Source organism: Erinaceus europaeus, chromosome 17 (genome assembly GCF_950295315.1).
Source record: "Erinaceus europaeus chromosome 17, mEriEur2.1, whole genome shotgun sequence".
In the NCBI taxonomy this organism is placed as follows: Eukaryota; Metazoa; Chordata; class Mammalia; order Eulipotyphla; family Erinaceidae; genus Erinaceus; species Erinaceus europaeus.
This window is the reverse complement of record NC_080178.1, coordinates 41217372-41245331: the sequence shown is the minus strand read 5'-3', so window position 1 is coordinate 41245331 and position 27960 is coordinate 41217372. Positions and strand designations below refer to the sequence as shown.

General features: G+C 41.3%; 1 protein-coding gene across 6 annotated transcripts in view; it reads left to right on the top strand.

The window, feature by feature from the left end:
• The window catches only part of CCDC83 (coiled-coil domain containing 83), a 371061-nt gene that overhangs the window by 306400 nt on the left and 36701 nt on the right, over positions 1 to 27960 (top strand). For 3 of the 6 annotated variants that reach the window (XM_060177400.1, XM_060177394.1, XM_060177395.1), the window contains exon 1: positions 26137 to 26270. The exons of 1 other annotated variant lie outside the window; for it this stretch is intronic. The gene's annotated coding sequence lies outside the window, so the exon portion shown is untranslated. Of the gene's footprint in view, positions 1 to 26130; positions 26271 to 27960 lie in introns of those variants that run through there. 2 more of the 6 variants (XM_060177398.1, XM_060177396.1) reach the window with 2 other exon arrangements.

The window sequence follows — 27960 nt, the reverse complement described above, 5'->3', positions numbered from 1 at the left end:
TAAGTAAGTAAAATTTCTTTTGAAGAAAGCATGCCACAACTTTAAAACATAATAAAAGAAAAAGAAGTTTGAAATTTCACTATGTGGGGCCAGGTGGTGGCGCACCTGGTTAAACACAGACACTACAGTGCACAAAGACTCCAGTTCAAGCCCCTGGTCCCCACCTGCAGAGGGAAAGCTTCACATGTGGTAAAGCAGGGCTCTAGTTGTCTCTCTTTTCTCATCCTCTCTCTATCTCCCCCCTCTCAATTTCTCTCTTTTCCTATCCAATCATAAAAAAATAAAAATTAAAAAAAAAGAAACTTCATGCTACTCCAAATTTCTCACTATACAGTATAGGTTAAAGAAGACCCATAATTTCTCAAAGAAAACTAAGTTCCCAACTATCTTGGTCATAATAATAATTATCTATTGCCTTTTTAAACTCTAAGACCACAAAGAACCTTTATCATTCCTCTTTAAAAATTCATATTTTTACCAGTCCTGGAACCTCTGGGACTTTACTTGTATTTCTTAATGCCTCTCATCCCTATCCCTTCCCTTGCTGTACTGCCTCTGCTGACCTCAACTAAACCAACACATGCCATGTTATGCTGTCACTGCCTTTTTGTTTTAAATTGTATCTAGAGATGACAAAATTGAGGTGTCAACTTTCCAATTCCAATAATCTGGTGAGACCTTTCTGAACACATGGGGTTACCCAGTTCCATTTCAGATGGTGCACTCTCTAACAATGTTACAGATCCTAGGTATAGGCTGGGGCTTAGGGGGTAGGTATATATATACATATATCCATAAGTTAGGGACAACTGTGTACCTCAAAGTAAAAGTGCTTAATAATCCTCTACGATAAGATTTAGACCTAATAAACTCAACAATCTAGTAGAATGGCCTAAAGAAGGCCCCATAGATTTTCCAACAAAATATTTATTACTTCGGCCTAGATAACCTCCTCTCCTACCCCATATTTTACTTCCCACAATCACTTTATCTACTCATCTAACTACACAAAAGAAAGTAAGAGATATTCCCTAATTTCTTCTGACAGCAACAGCATTAATTTTTACCCCTTTGATAATCTTTAAAAGAAATACTGTATACAATTGGCCAAGAGATGTACTGGCAAAAGTATATATATCAACTAAAGGACAATTATTGTCCATATGACAACCTCTATTATAATAATCAAACAAGTAAAATACAGTAAAACTTGGATCCCACTTAACCTTAGCTCTATTCCCTCCCCAACTTGAGGCCAGACCCCATAAACCCAATACTGGTTTGGATACAATAAATGACACTCAACACCTTAACAACTGGGATAAAGTTTAAGCTCATCAGAACTATAAAAGCTGGAAAGGTGTAAGAAACTGGCTCACTTTAATGATGGTCCTTTAGGTTAATACCAGGGCAACTCATCTTCTGGGGCTCTAGTCAGGGAATCATTGGATACTTATGTAGATATGATGGGCCTAGCTAGACCCCTAATAGATCCTTCTCTCCACCATCACTGGTCAGTTCCATCAGGGACATCCTCCAAAGCCCTCTTCTTCTTCTTCTTCTTCTAGCGTTTGCCCTTCTTCCATAGCCAGTCAACAGCGTCAGGTAGAGCCTGATGTAAAGTTTCGAGACCTCCTTTGAATCTGGAGAGGTGGCAGTCGTTGACTATGTGGGTCATAGTCTGTCTGTAGCCACAGGGGCAGTTCGGGTCATCTCTGGCTCCCCAGCGATGGAACATAGCGGCGCACCGGCCATGGCCTGTTCGATAGCGATTGAGGAGGGCCCAATCATAACGTGCTAGGTCAAAGCCGGGTTGACGCTTGCAGGGGTCTGTGATGAGGTGTTTGTTCTTTACCTCAGCTGACTGCCAACTCTGTTTCCAAGAGACTGGAACAGAGAAGATCAGTGTAGGCATAGGGGACCAGATTGGGTGACGAGACGTCAAGCGTTGGACAGGGTGGGCGTATATTGGCAGGTCCGGTCGAGCGTAGACGTGGGAAATGAACTTAGATGATGCCGCATCCCGACGAATATCTGGCGGGGCGATGTTGCTAAGAACTGGCAGCCATGGAACCGGGGTGGAACGGATGGTTCCAGAAATTATCCTCATGGAGGAATATAATTTGGAATCGACCAAGTGGACATGGGGGCTTCGGAACCATACTGGGGCACAGTATTCTGCAGTGGAATAGCATAATGCCAGAGATGATGATCGTAGTGTGGAAGCGCTCGCGCCCCATGAGGAGCTGGCCAGTCTTACAATGATGTTATTCCTCGCGCCCACCTTTGCTGCAGTTTTTATGAGATGTTCGTGAAATGACAGAGTGCGATCGAGAGTAACGCCAAGATAGACTGGCTGGGCTTCATGTCAGATTCTTGTATCGCAAAGCTGCACATTAAGCTCACGCGAGGCCGAGGCATGGTGTAGATGGAAAACAGATGATACCATTTTTGCAGTGCTAGGGATTAGTCGTCATTTTTTACAGTAATCAGATATCAGAGACATGTCTTTCGTGAGTGTTTCCTCGAGGATGTCGAACTTTGATGCCTGAGTTGCACAGCAGATGTCATCGGCGTAGATGAACTTCCTTGAAGAAGTTTCTGGGAGGTCATTGATGTAAATATTAAATAGCATAGGAGCCAGAACAGAGCCCTGGGGGAGGCCACTTGAGACAAGTCTCCATCTGCTAGACTTGTCACCCAGATGCACCTGGAATCCAAAGCCCTCTTATGGCTCTCTACAGGACCTTGTCCTCATGGCACAGCAGCAATGGTAGGGACCACCCCATGCTCTGAAGGGAGGCTAGGTCAAGATAGTCTGCTATTTGAGGAAGGCTGGTGCTAAAGTGAGTGCAGCCTAGAATATTCCTAGCTGTGACCATGGACTGTGAGCTCAGACTGACAGGTATGCAGAGGTTACACAGTCTCCTGTGCTAAATATGAATATATATGGACCCTAGGCTAGATTAATAGGGTTTACAGTTGACAATATACTTTCCTCATGTTTGGGAGCTACTCTCTTAATCTAGCTTTCTAGTCCTATTCTTAACTCTGACAGCATCTTCCCAGACAATACTTTTAGCCTAACTGCATGTCAGCTATCACAGTCAAGCAAAAATAATGGGCAACTTGGAACATAACTAAAATAGATTTCTTTGGCTTCTTCTCACCCAAAGACACTAATTTCATCTGCTCTATTCCTACTTTCTGATTTCTGTTTATTAAACATTTTGTCCTGCTTCATATCCTAACTACCTTTCAGACACCAAGTTGCATAACCCTAACCTCACCAATATGTCCTGGAACATCACCTATCCAGAGCCCTACCCCACTAGGGAAAGCTAGAAACAGGCTGAGGGTATGGATCAACCTGCTAATGCCCATGTCCAATGCAGAAGCAATTACAGAAACCAGAACTCCTACCTTCTGCACTCCAAAAAGAAATTTGGTCTATACTCCCAGAGTGGGAGACATGTTAGGAGAAGATGACCAGAGGACTCTGAAACCCAATTCCATTAGGACCTAGAGAAAGAAGAGGAAATAAAAGGAAAGACATTCAGAAGTAGTAGTAGGCATAGGTGTGACCTTAGAAAGGAAGAGAAGGCAGGATTATAGAAAAATGGGCAAAATATACATACAGATAAGTATAGAAATAATAGTCAGCCCATATCTGTGACTTTGGGAGAATCACTGCTGTTTACAGTGGAGGGGATGGGAACACAGAACTCTGGTGGTAGTTATAGTGTGGAATTATACACCTATTACCTTGTAATTTTGTAAACCAATATTAAGTTACTTCTTCTTCTAGCGTTTGCCCTTCTTCCGTAGCCAGTCAACAGCGTCAGGTTGAGCCTGATGTCTGCTTGTTGCTGGCTTTGAAAGTGACTGGGATCCATGTGGATACAGTCGGCTAGGAAGGATCGTCAGTTTCCCCAATAAATGGGTACTCGCGGGATGCACCACGAGAAGGTTGATCCAAGTTACTAAAAAAAAAGAAAAGAAAAAGATCCATAGAAGATGATGTAATTTGTCCATGTTCATGCTTAACCAGAAGCTAGAGGGTTCTCTCCATACTCTATCCACTGCTCTGTAATTGAGATAAAAAATCAAGGGGCCAGATGGTTATACACCTAGTTGAGCACACATGTTACATTGAGCAAGGACCTGGGTTCAAGCCTCTGGTTCCCATCTGCAGGGAGAAATGTTTGTGAGTGGTGAAGCAGGGCTGCAGGTGTCTCTCTTTCTGCCTCCTTCTCTACCACCCCCTTCCCTCTCAACTTCTGGCTGGCTCTATCCAATAAATAAAGATAATAAAAAATAAAACCAAGGGATGGGGGGGCACACCTTGTTGAGTGTATACATTACTGTGCACGAGGACCCAGGTTCAAGCCCCTGGTTCCTACCTGCAGGGAGGAAGCTTCATGAGTGGTGAAAGAGTGCTGCAGGTATCTTATTTCTCTCTCCCTTTGTCTCTCCTCTCAACTTCTCTCTGTCCTGTCAAATAAAAATAAAGGAATAAAGGGCAGGGGTAGATGTCTATGCATATTTATACAAAGAGACTTTCATGCCTGAGGCTCTGAAGTTCTCATTTCAATACCCCACACCACCATAAATCAGAGCTGATTAGTGCTCTGGTTAAAAAAAAGAAGGGGAGCCGGGCGGTAGCGCAGCGGGTTAAGCGCATGTGGCACAAAGCTCAAGGACCTGCATAAGGATCCCGGTTCAAGCCCCTGGCTCCCCACCTGCAGGGGAGTCGCTTCACAGGCGGTGAAGCAGGTCTGCAGGTTCTGTCTTTCTCTCCCCCTCTCTGTCTTCCCCTCCTCTCTCCATTTCTCTCTGTCCCATCCAACAATGACGACAACAAGAGTAACTACAACAATAAAACAACAAGAGCAACAAAAGGGAATAAATAAATATTTTTTAAAAAAAAGAAGAAGAAATAAACACAAAGTATCTTTGTACTGCTTTATCTACCTCTGACTCTCTCCAATTCAGTGTGCATCAAGAGCACCTGTAGGGCTTGTCATAGATTTCTGTGTCTTATTTCCAGAGGGCCTGGTTCACAGCAAATTTGAAGGTTCAAGGATTTACTTCCTAGACCATACTTATACTGTTGTATCTTAGTATATGTACTGAGAAGCACAGGTTAGGGCAGGAAGACAGATAGTAGTTATGCAAATAGATTTTGATGCTTGAAGCTCCCTGGTTCCAGGTTCAATACTCAAAATTACCATAAATGAGAGTTAAGCAGTGCTTTGGTAAACACACACACACACGCACACGTACCTTCTACAGAACAAAACACAACTCTGAAGTCAACTGAAACAACCAAATTTTTCCTCAACTTTATTTATCATGGGTCATAGTGAAGGGGACCTCATCCTCTGAAATTTATAAGTTTCCATTACATGTTCCTCAATGCTGAGTACTGATATTCTCACATGTCAGATATCCTAAGCTATCCATGTCACAGATGATATTGACATGCAAGCTTATATCTTCTTCATCCACCCTCTGAGCTTGTGTGCACCTGCACAGGTACAGCTTTCTCTCCCAAATCACTGCATCTTTTTGAGGCCTTTTTTCTTTAACTTTTAATAACATTTTATTATAGTTTTTTAATTTTTCTCTCCTTTTCAAAAAACATTGGGTTAATAGTGATTGACAAGCCTGTATATTTCAGCAGTATGCTTTCACTCCTTTTCCTGATGTGTTACTGTACCACACCCCCTTCCCAAGTACAATCTTTCTTCACCAAAATTTATGGGATCCCTTTGACCTTATAACTCCCACTTTATTTTCCACCTTGGAAGACCTCTATCTATCTAATATATATATATATATATATATATATATATATATATATATATATATATACTTTTCCATCTATCTATTTATTTTAATGAGAGATAAAGAGAGAGAGACACCAGAGCTCTGGTTTATGGTGGTGCTAGGGATTGAACCTGGGATCTCAGAGCCTCAGGCATGAAAATATTTTGCAGAGCCATTATGCTGTCACCTTATCTCAACAGTGACCTCTTTAGTAAATAAAAGCTTGCTGGAGTGGAGTGTGTGTATGTGTGTGTGTCTATAGTCAATACCCTCACATTCCAGGGCCTCCTTTAAACAACTCAAGACATAAATCTGCAGATCTTACTCCAGGTTCTCTACCCCTCTGTGGGTCAATCATTCAAATTACTTCTTAGGGGACCCCCACTGTATGAAATTGAACTTGTAACTCATAGTAGCACCCCCTTATTGACATTTCTTTCTCTACTGGACACTTCCTCAATTTTCTTGTGTTTCCTAGGATTTCTTCATGAAATAATAACACAAAACAGACAGAACCTGCATCCCAACCTCTTGTGTCAGAGTTGACTTTGGGGGAGGGGGAGCACAAATGAAGACTCTCTGTCTCAAAGTTCTCCATCAAATTCAGGGAAGTACTGTCTTCCATCCCACTCCCTTCTGCCCTTGCTTACTTCAGTTCTGTACACTGGGATTTTAGTCACAGGTCTTTGGGGGTGGCCTCAATTAGATTGTACTCAGTGGGTGTTAGCAAACAAATAAGCAATGTTTGTCTCTGTTTTAACAGTAGCAGAGAAACAGACTGTTGAATCATGTGCAGATACTCATGATTCAACATGAGTATAGTGGTAGGTTTATGTAGTCACTCTTCAGAAAGAGGTCCAAGTTCATCAGATCCATAAAGGATATCAGCTTTCAAAAACTGGCCATGTATATAGCTCAGGGCATTACTATAAAATACATCTGTCAGGTATGAAATGGAGATAAGTTTCCCTTGTACTGCTAAAGCAGGCTTAACCTTCAGCAAATATTTACATTCAAGGAGTGGAGTTCCAGTAGTGAGGGTTTTAACATTTGTCCAACTGAAGTGTAATTTTCAATAAATATGAAAAGAAAAAAAAAAAGAAAAGAAAGAAGGAAAAGACTAGAGAGCTACCCCAAACACAATAATTTTTGTCCCCAAATTGAAGTTAAGTAGTGGAGAAAAAAAAACTTTTTCTTTTTTGTTTCCAAAAAAAAAATAATAGTAAGTGAATAAAACTTCATTCTCAATAATAGAGTCATTTTATGCATTTCATTCCACTCATTCCTGGTGGTTTAATTTTTTTTTTTTTTGCTTTATTTAAGAGACAATCTTCAGTGATGTGGCCTGAAATCAGTACAGTGTTAAAATGCAGTGATAAAGATTCATAAATTCAGTTAGAGCTCTTTTTTATAGTATGGAAAAAAGAACAGTCTTCTCAGTGTTAAATCGTAAATTTAATTAAATAATAAAAACTAAAAACAGCTTCATTGAAGAGTAATTAACATGCACGAACTACATATATATAAAGTGTACAACTTAGTAAATGTGGATATATGTATGTACCCATGAAACCATCCCCCAAGAGGGCTTTGAGCCTGTATAATTCCACCATTATTGGTGAGCTCTTCTTTTTCCTTCCTCAGACAGAGTATGAGAGATAGAGAGGGAGAGTAAAAAAAGAAGGAAAGACACCGCAGAACCACTCTACTGCTTATCCTTTGCATGATGCTCCCATGTGTTGGCTGGGAGCTCAAACCCTGGTCCTTGCATATGGCAAAGTATGCTCCCTACCAGATGAGATTTCTTTTTCTTTTCTTTTCTTTTCTTCTCTTCTGTTTTTTTTTTTTACTTTTCTTTTCTCTTCTTTTCTTTTCTCTCTCTTTTTTTTTTCCTTTTTACCAGAGCACTGCTCAACTCTGGCTTATGGTGGTGCCGGGTACTTTGGAGCCTCAGGCATGAGAGTCTTGTTGTATAACCATTATGCTATTTACCCCTGCCCCCCCCCAGGTGAGCTTTCTGTAACCTTCCTGACTACTCTCCTCATTTTAAAAGCTATTTTATCTAATTTTAGGTGTGTAACATTTAAAAATATATTTTCTGGAATAAACATTATGTAATGATTTTTATTTTATTTTTTTCACTAGAACACTGCTTAGCTCTGGCTTATGGTGGAGCTGGCAATTAAACCTGAATATTTGGGAGTCAAGCAGTAGTGCAGTGGGTTAAGCACATATGGTGCAAAGTGCAAGGTGCAAAGTGCAAAGTTAAGTGCATGTGGTGCAAAGTGCAAAGAAGGATCCTGGTTTGAGCCCCCAGGAGAGTAGCTTCACAAGCGGTGAAGCAGGTCTGCAGGTATCTTTCTCTCCCCTTCTTTGTCTTCCCCTCCTCGCTCCATTTCTCTCTGTCCTATCCAACAACGAAAACATAATAATAACAACAACAACAACAACAAAAAAGACAACAAGGGCAATAAAAGGGAATAAGAAAATATTAAAAAGAACTACTAGACCTGGACTTTAATGCCTCTGCCATGAAAATCTTTTTGCTTAATAATTATGCTATCTCTCCAGTCCTTATGTAGTGATTCATTATGGGCTCAACAAACTTTACATTACTCATTATTTGAATTTTTTTTCTACAGAGCACTGCTCAGGTCTGGTTTATGGTGGTACAGGGAATTGAACCTGGGATCTTGGAACCTCAGGTATGAGAATATATTTGTATATCTATTATGCTGTCTCCACTACCCTGAATTGTTTACATGTGTATGTCCAAAATAGTTTTATATTTTCCTTAGGATTAGGAATCATATGTCAGATGACATTAAAACCTACCACTTACTGAGCATTTATCATTGTCAAGCTTATCTTAGTAGGTGTTTTTTTATTTTATTTATTTTTTGTTTGTTTTCCATGAAGGTTATTGTTGGGCTTGGTACTTGCATATGATCCCATTGTTCCCTTTTTATTTTATTTGACAGGACAGAGAGAAATAGAGAGGGATAGATGGAAGGAGGAAGGGTGAAAGGGAGGGAGGGATCAATGATGAGAGACACCTGTATCACTGCTCCACTGCTTGTGAAAGCTAATCACCTGCAAGTGGAAATGGGGGTTTGAACCCTGGTCCTTATACATGTAAAATGTGCACTTTACCCAGTGTACCATTGCCCAGTCCTTGTAGTTCTTTAGATGACCGTATATAACTCCCAGGTAATAATCAGGTAGGTATTATTAGCTCTGTTTTCCAAGAGAACAATTAAGACTTAGAGATGCTAAATTACTTAGTCATTTATCTAGCTAAACATGGCCAGGCTGACAACTGTTATTCCTTTAACATAAACATTTAATTTTAATATTTCACCCTGTTATATTTCCAAAACTGTGAATGCATCCATTTTTTTTTCTGACTCTAGGGTTATTGCTGGGGCTTGGTGCTTGCACTGCAAATCCACTGCTCCTGGAGGCTATTTTTGTTGTTGTTGTTGTTGTTTATCGTTGTTGTTATTATTATTGTTGTCATTGTTGTTGGATAGGACAGAGAGAAATTGAGAGAGGAAGGGAAGACTGAAGGGGAGAGAAAGATAGACACCTGCAGACCTGCTTCACCTTGTGAAGTGACCCCATGCAGGTGGGGAGCCAGGAGCTCAAACTGGGATCCTTACGCCGGTCCTTGAGTTTGTTTTTTTTTTCCCTTTTGTTATCCTTGTTGTTTTTAATTGTTGTTGTAGTTATTAATGTTGTTGTTGTTATTGATATCGTTGTTAAATAAAACAGAGAAATGGAGAGAGGAGGGGAAGACAGAGAGGGGAGAGAAAGACAGACACCCTCAGACCTGTGCTTTGCGCCACACACGTTTAACCCGCTGCACTACCTCCTGGCCCCTGAATGCATCCATTTTTAACTTTTTTTCTTCAACAAGTACACAGTAAGTCACATGCTAGATGTTGGAGAGAGAGAGCAGTGAAGATGATTGATGTGCTCCCAACATCAGAAGAGGCCTACTCAGATATTAGCATTTACTTACATATTTTATTGATTTTTGCCAACAGGATAATTACTGGGGCTCTGTAACCATATTTTTATTTTTTCTAGATAGAATGTGAGAAAGATAGGGAGAAAGAGGCAGAGAGGAGAGAACCAGCTGTATCTGCTCTACCATTTATGAAGCGTTCCCCTTGCAGGTGCTCTCATGTGGTGATCTAGAGCTCCAGGTATTTTAATGTATGTGATATTTAAACTGCCTTTGCATGTGTTTAAACTTCAGTTTAACACCTGAAGGACAGGAGTGTATATTTATTTGTTTACTTGTTTATCAACAGTTATCATTGGGGCTCTGTGCTTGCACAACTCCATCACCATTTCTGGTGGTCATTTATTATTATTATTATTATTAGTGATTTGATAATGATCGACAAGACTACAAGATAACAGGGGTACAATTTCATACAATTCCCACCACCAGAATTCCATATTCCCTACCATCCATTAGAAGTTTCCTTATCTCTTTGGGAGTATGGACCGAAGATCTTTATGGGAAGCAGAACGTGGAAGGTCTAATTTCTGTAATTGCTTCTCTACTGAACATGAACGTTGCCAGGTCAGTCCATGCCCATAGCCTGTTTCTTTCTTTCCCTGATAGGATAGGTCTCTGGGGAGGTGAGGTTCCAGGACACACTGATGAGGTCATCTGCTGAAGGAAGTCAGGTTAGCATCATGGTAGCATCTGCAACTTGGTAGCTGAAAAGCTGTGAGATAGAAAGCAGGACAAATTGTTTAATTATCTGGAACCCAAAGGTAAGAATAGATCAGGTGAAACTAAGGCAGTTGCTAGGAAGTCTATTTTAGGTATATTCCAAGGGGCCCATGGCTTTACTAATTTTTGCCTGAGCCCAATAGCTAACATTCAGGTGTGCTGAGAGTATTGTCTGAGAAGATGATGTCAGAGTTAAGAATAGGACTAGAAAGGTGGAGCAGAGCAGAGAGAAGCTCCCAGATATGGGGAAAGTATATAAATACTGTTAACCATAAACTCCATCTGTCTGGCTGAGGGCCCATGTCTATTCATAGACATATTGCACAGGAGACTGTGTAACCTCTGCATCTCTGTCAGTCTCAGCTCACATTCCACAGTCAGGGCTAGGACATTCTAGGACCAGTCTTCCTCAAGTGGCAGAGTATGTTGACTCTTCAGAGAGGGGGGAAGTCCCTACCATTATTGTTTCACATTGAAGGCAAGGTCCTGTAGAGGTCGACAAGAGGGTTTATGATGTTGTTCCTGATGGAGATGACCAATTGATGAGAAAGGTCTGTTAGAAGTCTTAGGCCCATCATATGTATATATAACTAGAGCCCCAGATGAAGGAGTGGCCTAGTAGTGAACATAAGTGTCATCAGTAAAGTGTGCTTGTCTCTTTCCCTTATCCAGCTTTTGTAGCCCTTGCTTTGTCTGATAAGGTTAGACTTAGAGTGATTGAGGGGAGTAAAATAGGAAATAGGAGAGGAGGACGGTGGTCATTTCTTTTGTTTTGATAGAGGGTAAGGGACAAAGAGACACCTGCAGCACTGCCCCACCTTTTGTGAAGCTTCTTTTTTGCAGGTGGGGATCAGGGGCTTGAGTCCAGGTCTTCACACATGGTATGCTACTAGGTATACCATTACCAGGCCCTAAATGGGTTTAAAAGTATACAAGGTACATAAATTCTAGAAATTTACTGTTAGCTATAGTGCCTATAGTTAACAATCTTGTAGTATAAATCCAAAAGATTGTTGAGAAGCCAAATCTTAGGGCTGGGGAGACAATATAAAAGTTATGCAAAAAGACTTTCACTGACATCCCAAGTTCAATCTCTAGCACCAGTGCTCTTTAAAAAAAAAAAATTGGATTCCAACTGTGACACCATCCCCCCAGACAATAACTTAGGTCACCTGCATATTAGATGTCAGGCACAGGCAAAAACTAGTTGGGTCATGGGCCCCTTGGAATATACCTAAAATAGACCTACTAGCTTTTTCCAAAACGGAGACCCCAAATCTTCATCAGCAATAGTCCAGCCTTTAGGTTCATAACTAGTCAACAATTTGCTCTGCTTTCTATCTAACTCTTTTTTAGCCACCAGGTTCCAGATGCTACCATAATTCCAACCAGACTTCCCAGGGCAGGCATCCCCACCAATGTGTTCTGGAGCCCTGCTTTCCTAGAGCTCTGCCCCACTAGGAAAGAGAGATAGACTGGGAGTATGGATTGACCTGCCAACACCCATGTTCAGTGGGGAAGCAGTTACAGAAGCCAGACTTTTCACCTTCTGCACCTCATAATGACCCTGGGTCCATGCTTCCAGCAGGTTAAAGAATAGGAAAGCTGGGAGTCGGGCGGTAGCACAGCAGGTTAAGTGCACATGGTGCAAAGCGCAAGGACCAGCATAAGGATCCTGGTTCAAGCCCCCAGCTCCCCACCTGAAGGGGAGTCGCTTCACAAGTGGTGAAGCAGGTTTGCAGGTGTCTATCTTTCTCTCCCTCTCTGTCTTCCATTCCTCTCTTCATTTCTCTCTGTCCTATCCAATAATAACAACATCATTAATAATAACCACAACAATAAAACAAGGGCAACAAAAAGGGAATAATTAAATAAGTAAATATTTTTTAAAAAAGAATAGGAAAGCTATCGGGGAGGGATGGGATACAGAGTTCTGGTGGTGGGAATTGTGTGGAATTGTACTCTTCTTTTTCTGTGGTCTTGTCAATGTTCCATTTTATAAATAAAATTTTTAAAAAATTAGAAAAGTTACACAAAGGCAGCTCTTCCAAGATGAAAATCTGACTCTAGGTCTCATTCCCCAGATGTGAGGTACTGCTGTTCCATATGCTATCATCCTTGTAATGCGTCTGTTGGTATTGTAAGGATGATAGGATTTCTTGACAATTTCCCGGTGGGAGGTCTGAAATCTCACCTGAATCACTGAAGGCTCTGGACAGCCTGAGCCAGGGAGATGAGGTCATTCTCTTTCATGTAGTCCTGCACAGGGATCCTAAGAGGAAGCTCATGTTTAGTAAAACAATTCTCTCTAGTGGCTGAGAACTAGGAATTCAGAGTCAGAAGGAGCCAGACTTGGATCCCAGGTGCAACACTGGGGGTGTGAAATTGAGCAAGTCTGTTACAAATTCCTGGTTTAAAGTCGTGATAACATCCAGTGATGTCATTACGACCCATGAAATTTCATTCCCCTGAAAGTGCTTGCATATGGTCTCCAGGAACTGGAAATTGGGTCCTCACTAGCATTGGAGCAGTGCTGCAGGTGGTTCTCTCTCTCTCTTTCCAACCCCCGGCAATAACCCTGGTGGCAATAAATGAGTGAGTGAATAAATAAATACATAGTAAAAGCAAGTCCTTGAATAATGCCCTTCTGGACGATAATTGCCAGCATCTTTTTTTTCCCTTTCATCAACTTCATAACTAGACCACACTGAGTGAAATGATATTTTATAGAGAAAGAGATCAAGTGTATACAACTCTTATATATATATATATATATATATATATATATATATATATATACACACACACATACATATTATCTATAGATCACATATGTAACTTGACATACATAATAAATATAAGTTTAATAAAATATGAAACTTTTAAATAATATGCTATATATGTTGATCGAACAGTTCATACTTTATCACTACTGGAAGCTTGTCTCAATTCATTGTCAAATTATTCTTATGCTGTCACTAAATCCCTTGGATACAGTCCCCATGGCTTGATTTGACACTCCAGTTCCACTAATTCCTTTGGGACTCTCTCTCTCTCTGAGAGAACTTGCAAGGACTTGAGTTCAAGTCCCCAGCTCCCTCCTGTGGGGGTAGTGGGGGGAGTATCACTAGTGGTGAAATAATGCTATAGGTATCTCTTTTTCTCTCTTTCCCTCTCTACCTCCCTCTTCCATCTCAATTTCTCCTCTGTCTCTATCAAGAAGAAGAAGGAGCAGGAGAAAGAGGAGAAACAATGAGACAGAGAGAGGAGCTAAGTGGGAAAAAAGAAAGATCATGACTTTTGCTGAAGTTCCGGTTACAGTTTTCCAACATTGCAATCAATGTAACAGTGATTGCTAGTCAAAACATAATCCTCTACTATGCAGCTACTAAGAACAATGAACTCAACTTCTCTGACCCATCTTGGTCAGAGCTAGAAGGAATTATGTTAAGTGAGCTAAGTCAGAAAGATAAAGATGAGTATGGGATGATCCCACTCATCAACAGAAGTTAAGAAGATCAGAAAGGGAAACTCAAAGCAGGATCTGACTAAATTGAAAGTAGGGCACCAAAGTAAAAACCCTGTGGTGAGGGGGAGGGTGGACATGTGACTTATGGGCCAGTGAGGGGGTGGGTGGGATGGGACACAATCTTTTGGTGATGGGAATGGTTTTTATGTACACACCTATTAAATTGTAGTCATATAAATCACTATTTAATTAATATGAGAGGGGGAAAAATTGATTGTATGTCTAACAAAGGGACTTTTCAAAGCTAACCCAATTACCAAATAATTTGATGATAACAGTAACTATCCATTGTCTTCTTGAACCCTAAGACAGCAGGAATCTCACATTTCCATTATAGAGCCTAAACTTACCCCAGTCCTGGGACCCTAGGGTAGGGCCCACTTTCCCGTATGCTTCTCCCAATTCTTATCAAATAATATTGCATCCGCTGATTGCAACCTAATCAATGCAACGAGTGCCACCCCAGCATGCTACACTTCAGACTGTGTCCAGAGACCTCAGGTGTGGAACGACAACCCTTCAGCTTCATCATCAGGTGAGACCTTTCCTTTCATAGTATTCTCTAATTCCATCCCAGGTGGTTCACTTCCTAACAAAGTCCCAAAACCTAGATATAGACCAGGTTCCAGGAGATAGAGCATATGTTCACACGTATCCATAAACTAGGGCAAATATATACCTGAAAGCAGTAGTACACTAAAGTTTGCAGTGAGTACCCCCCAACACTTCATCTCCACTATTCCAACCTTTGGGTCCATATTGCTCAACAATTTGTTTGGCTTTGTATGTTAACTCTCTTTTCAGCCACCAGGTTCCAGATGCCATCAGGATGCCGGTCATGCTTCCCTAGACTGAAAACCCTACCAATGCGTCCTGGACCTCTGATTCTCCAGAGACTCACCCTACTAGGGAAAGAGAGAGGCAGACTGGGAGTATGGATCGACCAGTCAACGCCCATGTTCAGCTGGGGAGCAATTACAGAAGCCAGACCTCCTACCTTCTGCAACCCACAACGACCCTGTGTCCATGCTCCCAGAAGGATAGAGAATGGGAAAGCTATTGGGGAGGGGATGGGATATGGAGATTGGGTGGCGGGAATTGTGTGGAGTTGTACCCCCCCATCCTATGATTTTGTTAATGTCTCCTTTCTTAAATAAATAAATAAATAAAACATAATCCTCTATGAGTTTGTCACATACTACAGGGTAAATTTCTTCTCTCAACAATTTTGTGAGGTTTTTTTTTTTGTTTGTCTGTTTTGCACGATACTAATTTAATTTTTTTTCGAAGTTATCAGGATAAAAAATTTGGGGGGTAAAAACAACAGATTTTATTTTCTACTTTTCCAAAGAAACTTTGTTGAGGGATGGAGAGATAGCTGACCAGGTAGTGTTTTGCCGTGTGCATGGCCCTGGTTTAAACCCTGATTCTGGGCCAGGTAGTGGCACACCTAGTTGAGTGTTACATGTTACAGTGCACAAGGACCCAGGTTTGAGCCCCCAAACCCCATCTGCACAGGAAAAGCTTTGCAAGTGGTGAAACAGGGTTGCAGGTGTCTCTCTGTCTCTCTTCCTTTCTATCATCCTCTTCCCTCTCAATTTCTGATTGTCTCTATCCAATAAATAAAGATAAAACAATTAAAAATAAAATAAACAAATTATAAAAAACAATAAATAAATCCTGATTCCACATGGGAGATGCTATAGTAACTGAGGAAGCTGTGGTTCATGATATTCTCCCACACACTCCATTTTCCTATCTGAATGAAAAAGTAACAGTCAGAAGTGTGTGATGATCTAATCCTGCAAACAAACAAAAGTTACTTTGTTGTCAGTAGAATTCCTGAACAGATTTACTGTCATTCAGTTACTCACTAGCTCAGGGCTCTAGAAATTATGGTAAGACATAATATTAATACATCCAGCTGATTGGTTTGTGATCTGTTTGCTGAGATAGCTGTTCTCAGTGAAATATGGGTGAACAAACTTAAAAATATAAACTGCATACTGTTTACACCATGCAGGTTCTTTGTGCTTTTGCCAATAATCAGACAAGAGTTGACTTTTTATACTACAAAATCCTTCCCATTTCCCCCCCTACTTCAACTTGACATGGCAATACTAAGGAAATCAAGGTCAAGTGAGGAAACTCAGCACATGGTCTCCGTCTGGCCTCCTTGTCTGACCACTAGCTGGCAAACACCATAAGGAAAACTGCACAGAAGACAGGAGGATGAAAGCACATTTTTGAATGTGGGCCCTGGCTCTCATAATAGAGGCTGGCCAGAGATTTATAGGAAATTATTTTGGAATAAATTGGAAACACTAAAGAATCACAACCCTGTTTTTCCATGCACATGGAAAAAAAATGCTTCAGATTAAAAATAAACATCAGTGGCATTTTGCTCCCTTTCCATATGCATATTTATTTTTTAACCCCATAGTATTATCTGTTACTGTTAATCTAAGGAAGATCAGGTAACTTAAAAAAAATCCCTATCAGATGTGTGTGCACAACAGGTCATTGACAACTGCAAAGATAGGAGTGGGAGTGGTATGCAGGCACCTATAACAGGGATGGAGAAACAGTATCTTTCTGCCATGTACATCATTATCCTCCCCTCAAAAAAACTGAAAAGAAAAAACTATGAATATAACAAGGTGAAACATGTTTGTTACCACCAACTGCTTAAGTTTTAAGTGACTTCTGAATTGATACAAAAGTTCCATTAACCAAAAGCTAATTAATATAGTTTTTAAAAAGATTTTATTAATTTGTCAACAGAAGAGAAAGACAGAGGCAGACGTACAGAGATAAGGAAAAAAAAAAACACACACCAGAGCATCTCTAGCATGTGTGATGCCAGGAATTGAACTCAGGACCTCATGCTTGAAAATCCAACAGTTTATCCACTGTACCACCTCCTGGACATTAAAAATAAATCATGATAATAGTAAATATTAACATTTTTAAAACTGCTTTAATTTCTTTTTTGAAGAGGATTTTAATTTCATAAACCATGTAATAATCCATTTTTAAAGGTCTATGTATTAATGAGAGAAAGAAGAAAACCAGGGCCTCTGGCATGTGAGGTGTCAGGAACTGGGGGAGATGTGAAATTGCACCCCTGAGACAAGCACATTCAGATAAGACATTTCATCAATTAAAAAATAAAAAAGGGAGGAGGCGGAGCCAAGATGGCAACTGGAAAGTAGCAGCACACGTGGGCTCTGACAACAACTGCTACAAAGCCTTGAAATCCTGGCCTTCAGCGGGACAAGCAAGGAGGCAACTATAATTCAATTTGGGTTAAAAATTAGAGCAAAAAGAAAGGAAATTTATTGATTATTTCTCTCAGCCCCCCTTTCCCAAACCCTGGGAGTAGGGAGCTGCTGCTAGCAGGCTCCCCGTTGAGCTCCTTTCTTTACCAAGATTCCTGGCCCACCGGGGTGCCATTAAACCCTGCTTCCAAATTTCTAGGCTATTTTTGTTTTTCCTCTAAGTAAGGGACTTAGACCCATTTGAAGTGACAATCAAGCAAGCCTCGCCCAGCCTGGGAAAGACTGCATAAAAGTTTTTTTTTTTCTTTTTTCTTGTTTGTTTTGTATTGTGGTTTCTTTCTCAATCAGTTGTCTAGACTCAATGTGCATAGGCTAACTGGGAGCTGTCCAAGATGCAGACCCACTGCTTGGGCTTTTTACTCTGTTCTATTTTACAAATACTATTATATATACACACATATCCCCCCTCAGGTTGACCAAAATTAACTCAGTATACTTTTCATTGCTAGGTGACAAGAATTATCACCTATTGTGAGAGAAACTTGTCTCACTTTTCATACCTCTTCTATACACTATCACCCTTCTCCAACCTCCAAGCCAATTAAAAAAAAAAAATACAACTCTCCTTTCACTGTTTTTTTTCTGTTTCCTTCTTTCCTTTTTTCTTTTCTCTCTTTTTTATCCCTGTCTTCCTTTCTCCCTTCCTCCTCCCTCTGCCTTCTGAATTCACTGATACTTATTTGTGAACTATTTCAGGGAAGAAGTCTGACTCAGAGGGGACTTTCTTTGTGTGTGTCTCTGCTCTACTTCCTATTACCCTCTTGCTAACCCTAGAATCTAAAGTGGACAGTAGATTTGCATAATTGTCTATTCCTGCTATCCCTTTTTTCCTTTCTCTTTCTTTTTCAATTAGATTTGGTTGCTATTTTTGTCTTGAACTGGAGACATTGTGGAAATAACTGGTATTGGTTAAACTGCTTCAGTCATTGCTTTAGTTATTATTGTAATTTCTGAGGGTGGTGATTGCATTTGTCATAAAGGTATTTAGTATAGTGTGGCTTGTACATAAAACACAACAACCGAGGAACAACAGAACATAAAAATAAAAAACACATTAAAATGGGTAGATCAAGAGCAAATAAAACTGCTAATACAATGAATGAAGACAAGAGCCTAGAAGAAACTACAAATCAGCCAGAAGTAACCATAGATAAGAAAACATGCAAGCAATAATAAATTTATTAATCACAGAAATGAAAACAACTTTGGAGGAAAGGAATAGCAGTATTAGGGAAACAACAGATGAGACCCTCAAGGAAAATACTAACTACCTTGAGGCAATTAGAGAACTGAAAGCTGAAATAGCTGTAATGAAGAAAGCAGCTGAGGGAATGGAAGGCAGACTAGCAGAAGCAGAAAACAGAATTAGCCAAACAGAGGGTGAGCTAGAGAAAACTAAAAAAGAGGTGAAAAAGCTCAAAAAGAGATTGAGAGACACTGAAAACAACAACAGAGACATATGGGATGATCTCAAAAGAAGTAACATTAGTATAATTGGCCTGCCAGAGGAAGAAAGAGAGGAAGGGGAAGCAAGCATTCTAGAGGAAATTATAGAAGAAAACTTCAAAGACCTGAACAACAGAAAGGACATTAAGATCCAAGAGGCTCAGAGAGTCCCAAACAGAATCAACCCAGACCTGAAGAACCGAGACACATCATAGTCACAATGAAAAGAAGTAAGGATAAAGAAAGGATCCTAAAGGCTGCAAGAGAAAAAAAAAAATCCACACACAGGGGAAAACCCATAAGACTATCAGCAGACTTCCCCACCCAAACTCTAAAGGCCAGAAGAGAATTGCAAGATATCTATCAAGCCCTGAATGAAAAAGGGTTTCAACCAAGGACAATATATCCCGCTAGACTTTCATTCAAACTAGATGGAGTCAACAAAACCTTCTCAGACAAACAACAGTTAAAGGAAGCAACCATCACCAAACCATCCCTGAAAGAGGTTCTAAAAGACCTCTTATAAACAAGAACATCACTTGCAATATATACTTGCAATATATCAAATAAAAACTTGTTGAACAATGGCACTACAACACATTAAATCCATAATATCAGTAAATGTCAATGGCTTAAACTCACCCATCAAAAGGTATAGATTGGGAGGATGGATCCGAAAACATAACCCAACCATATGCTGCTTACAAGAATCCCACTTGACCCAACAAGATAAACACAGACTAAAACTGAAAGGATGGAAAACTATCCTGCAGGCTAATGGACCACAATAAGAGGCAGGAACAGCCATTCTCATCTCTGACACAATAAATTAAATAAAGTTTTAAATTAAATAAAATAAATTTAATAAATTAAGTAAAGTAATAAAAGATAGGCAAGGTCATTACATAATGATTAAAGGATCAATCAGCCAAGAAGACTTAACAATTATTAACATCTATGCACCCAATGAGGGACCACCTAAATACATCAAGCACCTTCTCAAAGAACTTCAAAAATACATCAAGAGTAAGACAATAATAGTGGGAGACTTTAACACCCCACTCTCACACTTAGACAGATCAACAAAACACAGAATCAACAAAGAAACAAGAGAATTAAATGAAGAGATGGACAGACTAGACCTCTTGGACATTTTCAGGCTCCTCAACCCCAAAAAACTGGAATACACATTCTTTTCAAATCCACACAACACATACTCAAGGATAGACCAAATGTTAGGCCACAAAGACAGCATCGATAAATTCAAGAGCATTGAAATCATCCCAAGTATCTTTTCAGACCACAGGGGAGTAAAGCTAACATTTAACAACAAACAGAAAATTACTTAAAGCCACAGAATCTGAAACTAAACAACATACTGTTTAACTGGGTCAGAGAGACACTCAAGCAGGAAATTCAAATGTTCCTGGAAACTAATGAAAATGAAGATACAAGCTATCAAATATATTTGGGACACAGCTAAAGCAGTACTGAGAGGGAAACTCAGAGCCATACAATCACATATTAAACAACAAGAAAAAACCCAAATAAACAACGTTACTGCACACCTTAAGGGCTTAGAGGAAGAGGAACAAAGGAATCCTAAAGCAACCAGAAGGACAGAAATCACTAAAATTAGAGCAGAAATAAACAACATCAAAAATAAGAGAACTATACAAAAGATCAATGAAGCCAAATGTTGGTTCTTTGAAAAATTAAACAAGATTGACAAACCCCTAGCCAGACTCACTAAACAAAAAATGGAGAAGACTCAGATTCATAGAATTGTAAACGATAGAGGAGATATCACAACTGACACCACAGAAATCCAGAAAATCATGCGAGACTTCTGTGAAGAACTATACGCCACCAAGCTAGAGAATCTAGAAGAAATGGAGGAATTCCTAGAAACATACGCCCTTCCAAAACTGAACCAAGAAGAACTACACAACCTAAATGCACCAACCACAGACAAAGAAATCAAAACTGTTATTAAGAATCTCTCCAAGAACAAAAGTCCTGGACAAGATGGCTTCACAAACGAATTCTACAAAACCTTCAGGAAACAGTTAATACCCATACTCCTAAAGCTTTTCCATAAGACTGAAGAAACAGGGACACTCCCTTCCACCTTCTATGAAGCCAACATCACTCTGATACCAAAAGCAGATAGAGACACAACAAAAAAGGAAAACTACAGACCCATATCTCTGATGAACATAGATGTCCAAATATTAAACAAGATCTTGGCCAACCAGATACAGCAACATATCAAAAAGATTGTTCATCAGGACCAAGTGGGATTCATACCACGAATGCAAAGCTGGTTCAAACATACATAAGTCTATCAATGTCATTCACCACATCAATAAAAGTAAAGCCAAAAACCACATGATTATCTCAATAGATGCAGAGAAAGCCTTTGACAAAATCCAACACCCATTCATGCTCAAAGCTCTACAAAAAATGGGAATAGATGGGAAATTCCTCAAGATAGTGGAATCCGTATATAGCAAACCAACAGCCAACATCATACTCAATGGACAGAAATTGAAAGAATTTCCCCTCAGATCAGGGACTAGACAGGGCTGCCCACTATCACCATTACTCTTCAACATAGTATTGGAAGTTCTTGCCATAGCAATCAGGCAAGAGAAAGAAATCAAAGGAATACAGATTGGAAGGGAAGAAGTCAAACTCTCACTATTTGTAGATGACATGATAGTATATATAGAAAACCTAAAGAATCCAGTAGAAAACTACTGGAAGTTATTAGGCAATATAGCAAGGTATCAGGCTACAAAATCAATGTACAAAAATCAGTGGCATTTCTCTATGCAAACACTAAAACTGAAGAAGACATCCAGAAATCACTCCCATTCAGTGGTGCAACAAAATCAATAAAATACCTAGGAGTAAAAGTGACCAAAGAAGTGAAAGGGGGGTCGGGTGGTGGTGCAGTGGGTTAAGCGCACGAGGCGCAAAGAGCAGGGACCAGCATAAGGATCCCAGTTGGAGCCCTCGGCTCCCCACCTACAGGGGAGTCGCTTCGCAGGCAGTGAAGCAGGTCTGCAGGTGTCTGTCTTTCTCTCTCCCTCTGTCTTCCCCTCCTCTCACCATTTCTCTCTGTCCTATCCAACAATCTTCTTCTAGCATTTGCCCTTCTTCCGTAGCCAGTCAACAGCGTCAGGTTGAGCCTGATGTCTGCTTGTTGCTGGCTTTGAAAGTGACTGGGATCCATGTGGATACAGTCGGCTAGGAAGGATCGTCAGTTTCCCCAATAAATGGGTACTCACGGGATGCACCACAAGAAGGTCGATCCAATGCATCCCCAACAATGAACAACATCAACAATGGCAATAATAATAATAACCACAATGAGGCTAAAGCAACAAGGGCAACAAAAGGAGGAAAAATGGCCTCCAGGAGAGGTGGATTTATGGTGCAGGCACTGAGCCCAGCAATAATCCTGGAGGAAAAAAAAAAAAGAAAAAAAAGAAGTGAAACTTGTATATTGAAAACTATGAGTCACTCTTCAAGGAAATAGAAACTGATACCAAGAAATGGAAAGACATCCATGCTCATGGATCGGAAGAATAAATATCACCAAAATGAATATTCTCCCCAGAGCCATACACAGATTTAATGTGATACCCATCAAAGTTCCACCAAGCTTCTTTAAGAAAATAGAACAAAAAATACAATCATTTATCTGGAACCAGAAAACACCTAGAATAGCCAAAACCATCTTGAGGAAAAGAAACAGAAACGGAGGCATCCCACTCCCAGATTTCAAACTATATTATAATGCCATCATCATCAAAACAGCCTGGTACTGGAACAAAAATAGGCACACAGACCAGTGGAACAGAATTGAAAGCCCAGATCTAAACCCCCACACCTATGCCCAAAGTATTAAATGGAAGAAGGAGGCTCTCTTCAATAAATGGTGCTGGGAAAACTCGGTTGAAACATGCAGAAGAATGAAACTGAACCACCTTATCTCACCAGAAACAAACATCAACTCCAAATGGATCAAAGACCTGGATGTCAGACCAGAAACTACCAAATACTTAGAGGAAAACATTGGTGGAACACTTTCCCACCTAAACCTCAAGGACATCTTTGATGAAACAAACCCAATTTGCAAGGAAGACTAAAGCAGAAACAAACCAATGGGACTGCAACAAATTGAAAAGCTTCTGCACAGCCAAAGAAACTATCATACAAACAAAGAGACCCCTCATAGAATGGGAGAAGATCTTCACATGCCAAACATCAGACAAGAGACTAATCCCCAAAATATACAAAGAACTCAGCAAACTTAGCACCAAACAAGCAAATGACCCCATCCAAAAATGGGCAGAGGATATGAACAAGACATTCACTTCAGAGGAGGTCCAAAAGGCTAACAAACATATGAAAAACTGCTCCAGGTCGCTGATTGCCAGAGAAATGCAAATTAAGACAACATTGAGATACCACCTCACTCCTGTGAGAATGGCATACATCAAAAAGGACATCAGCAACAAATGTTGGAGAGGCTGTGGGGACAGAGGAACCCTTCTGCACTGCTGGTGTGAATGTAAATTGGTCCAGACTCTCTGGAGAGCAATATGGAGAACTCTCACAAGGTTAGACATGTACCTTCCATATGACCCAGTAATTCCTCTCCTGGGGATATACCCCAAGGATTCCATAATGCCCAACCAAAAAGATGTGTGTACATTTATGTTCATAGCAGCACAATTCATAATAGCTAAAACCTGGAAGGAACTCAGATGTCCAACAGCAGATGAGTGGCTGAGAAAGCTGTGGTACATATACACAATGGAATACTATGCAGCTATTAAGTAATGAGCCCACCTTATCTGACCCATCTTGGACAGAGCTAGAAGGAATTATGTTAAGTCAGCTAAGCCAGAAAGATAAAGATGAGTATGGGATGTCCCCACTCATCAACAGAAGTTGAGAAAGAAGAACAGAAAGGGAAACTAAAAGCAGGATCTGATTAAATCGAGATCAGGGTTCCAATGTAAAAAGGTGGCCATTGGGCTTCCGGATGCAGCAGGGGTGGGGGGCGGGGGTGGGTGGTGGAGATGGGACACAGTCTTTTGGTGGTGGGAGTGGTGTTTATGTACAATCCTATTAAAGTGTAAACATATAAACCACTATTTAATTAATATAAGAAGGGAAAAATTGATCATATGTCTAGAACGTCTTAAAACACAGAGTGAGGGGGTCGGGCGGTGGCGCAGTGGGTTAAGCGCATGTGGCGCAAAGCGCAGGAACCGGCGTAAGGATCCCGGTTCGAGCCCCCGGCTCCCCACCTGCAGGGGAGTCGCTTCACAGGCAGTGAAGCAGGTATGCAAGTGTCTATCTTTCTCTCCCCTTCTCTGTCTTCCCCTCCTCTCTCCATTTCTCTCTGTCCTATCCAACAACGAATTGCATCAACAAGGGCAATAATAATAACCACAATGAAGCTACAACAAGCGCAACAAAAGGGGGAAAAAATGGCCTCCAGGAGCAGTGGATTCATGTTGCAGGCACCGAGCCCACCAATAACCCTGGAGGAGGAAAATAATAATAATAATAATAAAATAACACAGAGTGAGTCTTTTAAATACATAGGCTGTCTTTGTTTTCTCTCCCAAAAGCCTAGACATAAGCAACCAGTAGCACAGCTATATACAAGATGCTGGTTATTAGACCCCAAACCCTAACAAAGGGACTTTCCAAAGTTAACCCTATCACCAAATAATGTGACAATAACAGTAACTATCCATTGTCTTCTTGAACCCTAAGACAACAGGAACCTCACATTTCCACTATAAAGCCTATATTTCCCCCAGTCCTGCAACCTTAGGAAGGGGACCACTATCCTGCATGCTGCTCTCAATTCAAATCAAATAATATTGCATCTGCGGATAGCAACCTAATCAACACAACGAGTGCCACCCCAGCATGCTTCACTTCAGACTGTGTCCAGAGACTTCACGTGTGGAATGACAACCCTTCATCTTCATCACTCAGGTGAGACCTTTCCTTTCATAGTATTCTCTAATTCCATTCCAGGTGTTCCACTCCCCAATAAAGTCCCCAAACCTAGATATAGTCCAGGTCCCCTGAGATAGAGCATAGGTTCACACGTGCCCATAAACTAGGGGAAAGTATATACCTAAAAGCAGAAGTACACAAGAGCATGCAGGGAATACCCCCAACACTTCATCTGCACTATTCCAACCTTTGGGTCCATGATTGTTCAACAATTTGTTTGGCTTTGTATGTTAACTCTCTTTTCAGCCACCAGGTTCCGGATGCCAGCAAGATGCTGACCAGACTTCCCTGGACAGACGACCCCATCAATGTGTACAGGAGCTCCGCTTCCTTAGAGCCCCACCCTAGTAGGGAAAGAGAGAGGCAGACTGGGAGTATGGATCGACCAGTCAACGCCCATGTTCAGCGGGGAAGCAATTATAGAAGCCAGACCTTCCACCCTCTGCAACCCGCAATGACCTTGGGTCCATACTCCCAGAGAGATAGTGAATGGGAAGGCTATCAGGGGAAGGGATGGGATATGGAGATCGGGTTACGGGAATTGTGTGGAATTGTACCCCTCTTATTCTATGATTTTGTTAATGTCTCCTTTCTTAAATAAAATAATAAATAAAAAAGATAAATATAAAAAATTAAAAAGTGGATGTGTGACGATTTTGATATATGACGATGGAAAATCTTAAGTTAGGAGTCAGTGTTTAGCAGACACCTACCACAGGGAGATGAGAAATTCTACCCATGTTTCAACAACCGTGCTGTAAACCATTAATACTTCCATAAAATAAGGGATGGGTAGATGCGTGAATAAACTGAATTGAATGCCAATGTGTAGTTCTTGTAGGAACTGGAACCCAAAGAATTCACACAAAAACAGCATTTGTCAAAGATGCGCCTGCCTGGACAGACCAATTGGACAGAACTAACCCAATTCTGTCCCCCCCTTCCAGACCTGGCCACCAGGGAGCGTGCCCGACACATCACTCCCGGCTCAGAGCGCGGTGAGACCAGGCTGCCCGCGCTGGTCGCCTTGGAAACGAGCGCAGCTGGTCGGTGGTCGCTTGGGGGCCTGGCGAGGGGTGAGACCCGAGCCAGAACACCCCGCCCAGGACCGTTTCCGCTGGGAAGCGTCTCTAAAAGTCCAGCTCAGTCCTGACTCGTTCAGCCTCTCTCTGACCCTGAGTTCTGTGAGCACCTGTAATACAACGAACATCCCGCGGCCTGCCATCACCCCCGGTCCTGCGAACACCCTGGGTACTGCGAGAACCTCCATCCTGACAGCACCTACCCCTGATCTACAAGCACCCCTAAGCTTGTGAGCCTCCTGGGTCCTATAAACACCCAGATCTTGCGGGCAAACTGGGTCCTCGAGCACCCCCTACTCAGCCCACCAGACTTTGAAGGGGTGGGGGCGTGATCTCCTCCAGGGGGCGCTGGTCCCGGGGGTCCCCAGCACCCCTCTCCCCCGAGACAGGCTGGGTCAGCAGTAACCATTCTCTCCTCTGGCCTCCAGTGCAGCCCTGAACCAGGCACCTGCCCTTCATCCCTTCTGAATCTGAATCCGGTTCAAGTTTGTAGCCCTGGCACTAACCTCCTGCCCCTCTGACATGCAGGAATCACACGTGCCCCCCTCTTTGTGAGGAGCCCTAATTGAACATGCTCCTTAACAACTCTGACAAGAGGTGGAGGGATATGGGAGGGAAACTGAGGCTGAGAGACCTGTCCGGGGTTTCAAACCTTAAGAGTAGAGAGCTAGGGCCAGACTTGCCTCTGGCTTTTCCTGCTGTGCAGAATTTTCCTGGAATGACCAGGCCAGTGAATGCCTTTTGAGTGAGCTTAGCATAGCCTTGCTCCCTTCCCAGTGTGAGTCCAGGTGGCACGGCAGCCCCAGCCCTCAGAACAGAGATTATCTTCAGCTCCTGGCTTGCACACTGCAGCATGTTTCTGAGCAGAATCCATTGTCTCCTCCTTTATGAATGACTTAAACTTCCATAGTAGCTTGCTTCTTGCTCCACTCCCTTTCTTACCCTGTAATTAATTCCCAGCCCGGGAAAGAAAGTGGAGGAAGTGGTGGGGAGGTAGAAGATAATTCCCCAACAAAGAAAAGTCAGTAAACAAAGAGGAGGAGGAGGAGGAACAATTCTGTAAAGGCTGAGAAGATATGCATCCTTTCTTTGACAGGACAAAGAGAAACTAAGAGTCGTTAAGTTACCCACAGTCTTAGGCCAGAGAGATCAGAACCATTTGGCCCTGTCAATATCTAAGATAAGGGGATTTTGGTGTATGTGGCACAGACACTCATTCTCAATGCCTTCATCTCTGACGCTGCTGCTTAATAGGTCACCCTGTCTTCATTTAGTAAATCTTCTTTTTTTGAAAGTTTTTTTTTTAATGATAAAATGAGGAAGAGAGAGCAGAGCTCTGGCACAAGGTGCTAATAGAACCTGAGGCCTCTGGGACCTCAGATGAGCAAATCCTGGGTTCCAGCATTGAGCTGTCTCCATGGCTCTAGATTAAATCCTGGTTTTATGTCACCAGCACGGTTTTTAGCTGGAAGTATTTTAGTGAGTCCATGTGGACATGTATTCTCAAGACAGCAAAGGTAAAGACACACAAATTCTGGATGTGACAGAAGCGTGGTTACAGGGAGAAAGTGTCCTTCCTTCCAGAGGGTTTTTCCAATTCAGAAGCAAATGATCCTGTAGATCCTCAGGGCTGGAATTCAAGTCAATGAGAAAGATTGACAGTAACAAACCACAAGGATTATTCTCTCTACAGAAGATATTACCAGGAATTTGAAGAAGTATGACCTGAAGCTATAGCTAACAGGGGAGGGTATTTATTAAATTCTTTCTCCATGCCAGACACTAGAATGAAGGACCTTAAACATGAGCTCATCTAGTTTTCAAAATGAGGTTTAGAGTAAGATTGTTGCTCTCACATTAGGGATGAAACTGCAATTCGTGTTAGGGATGAAACTGCAACTCAAAAAGATTCAGTAACTT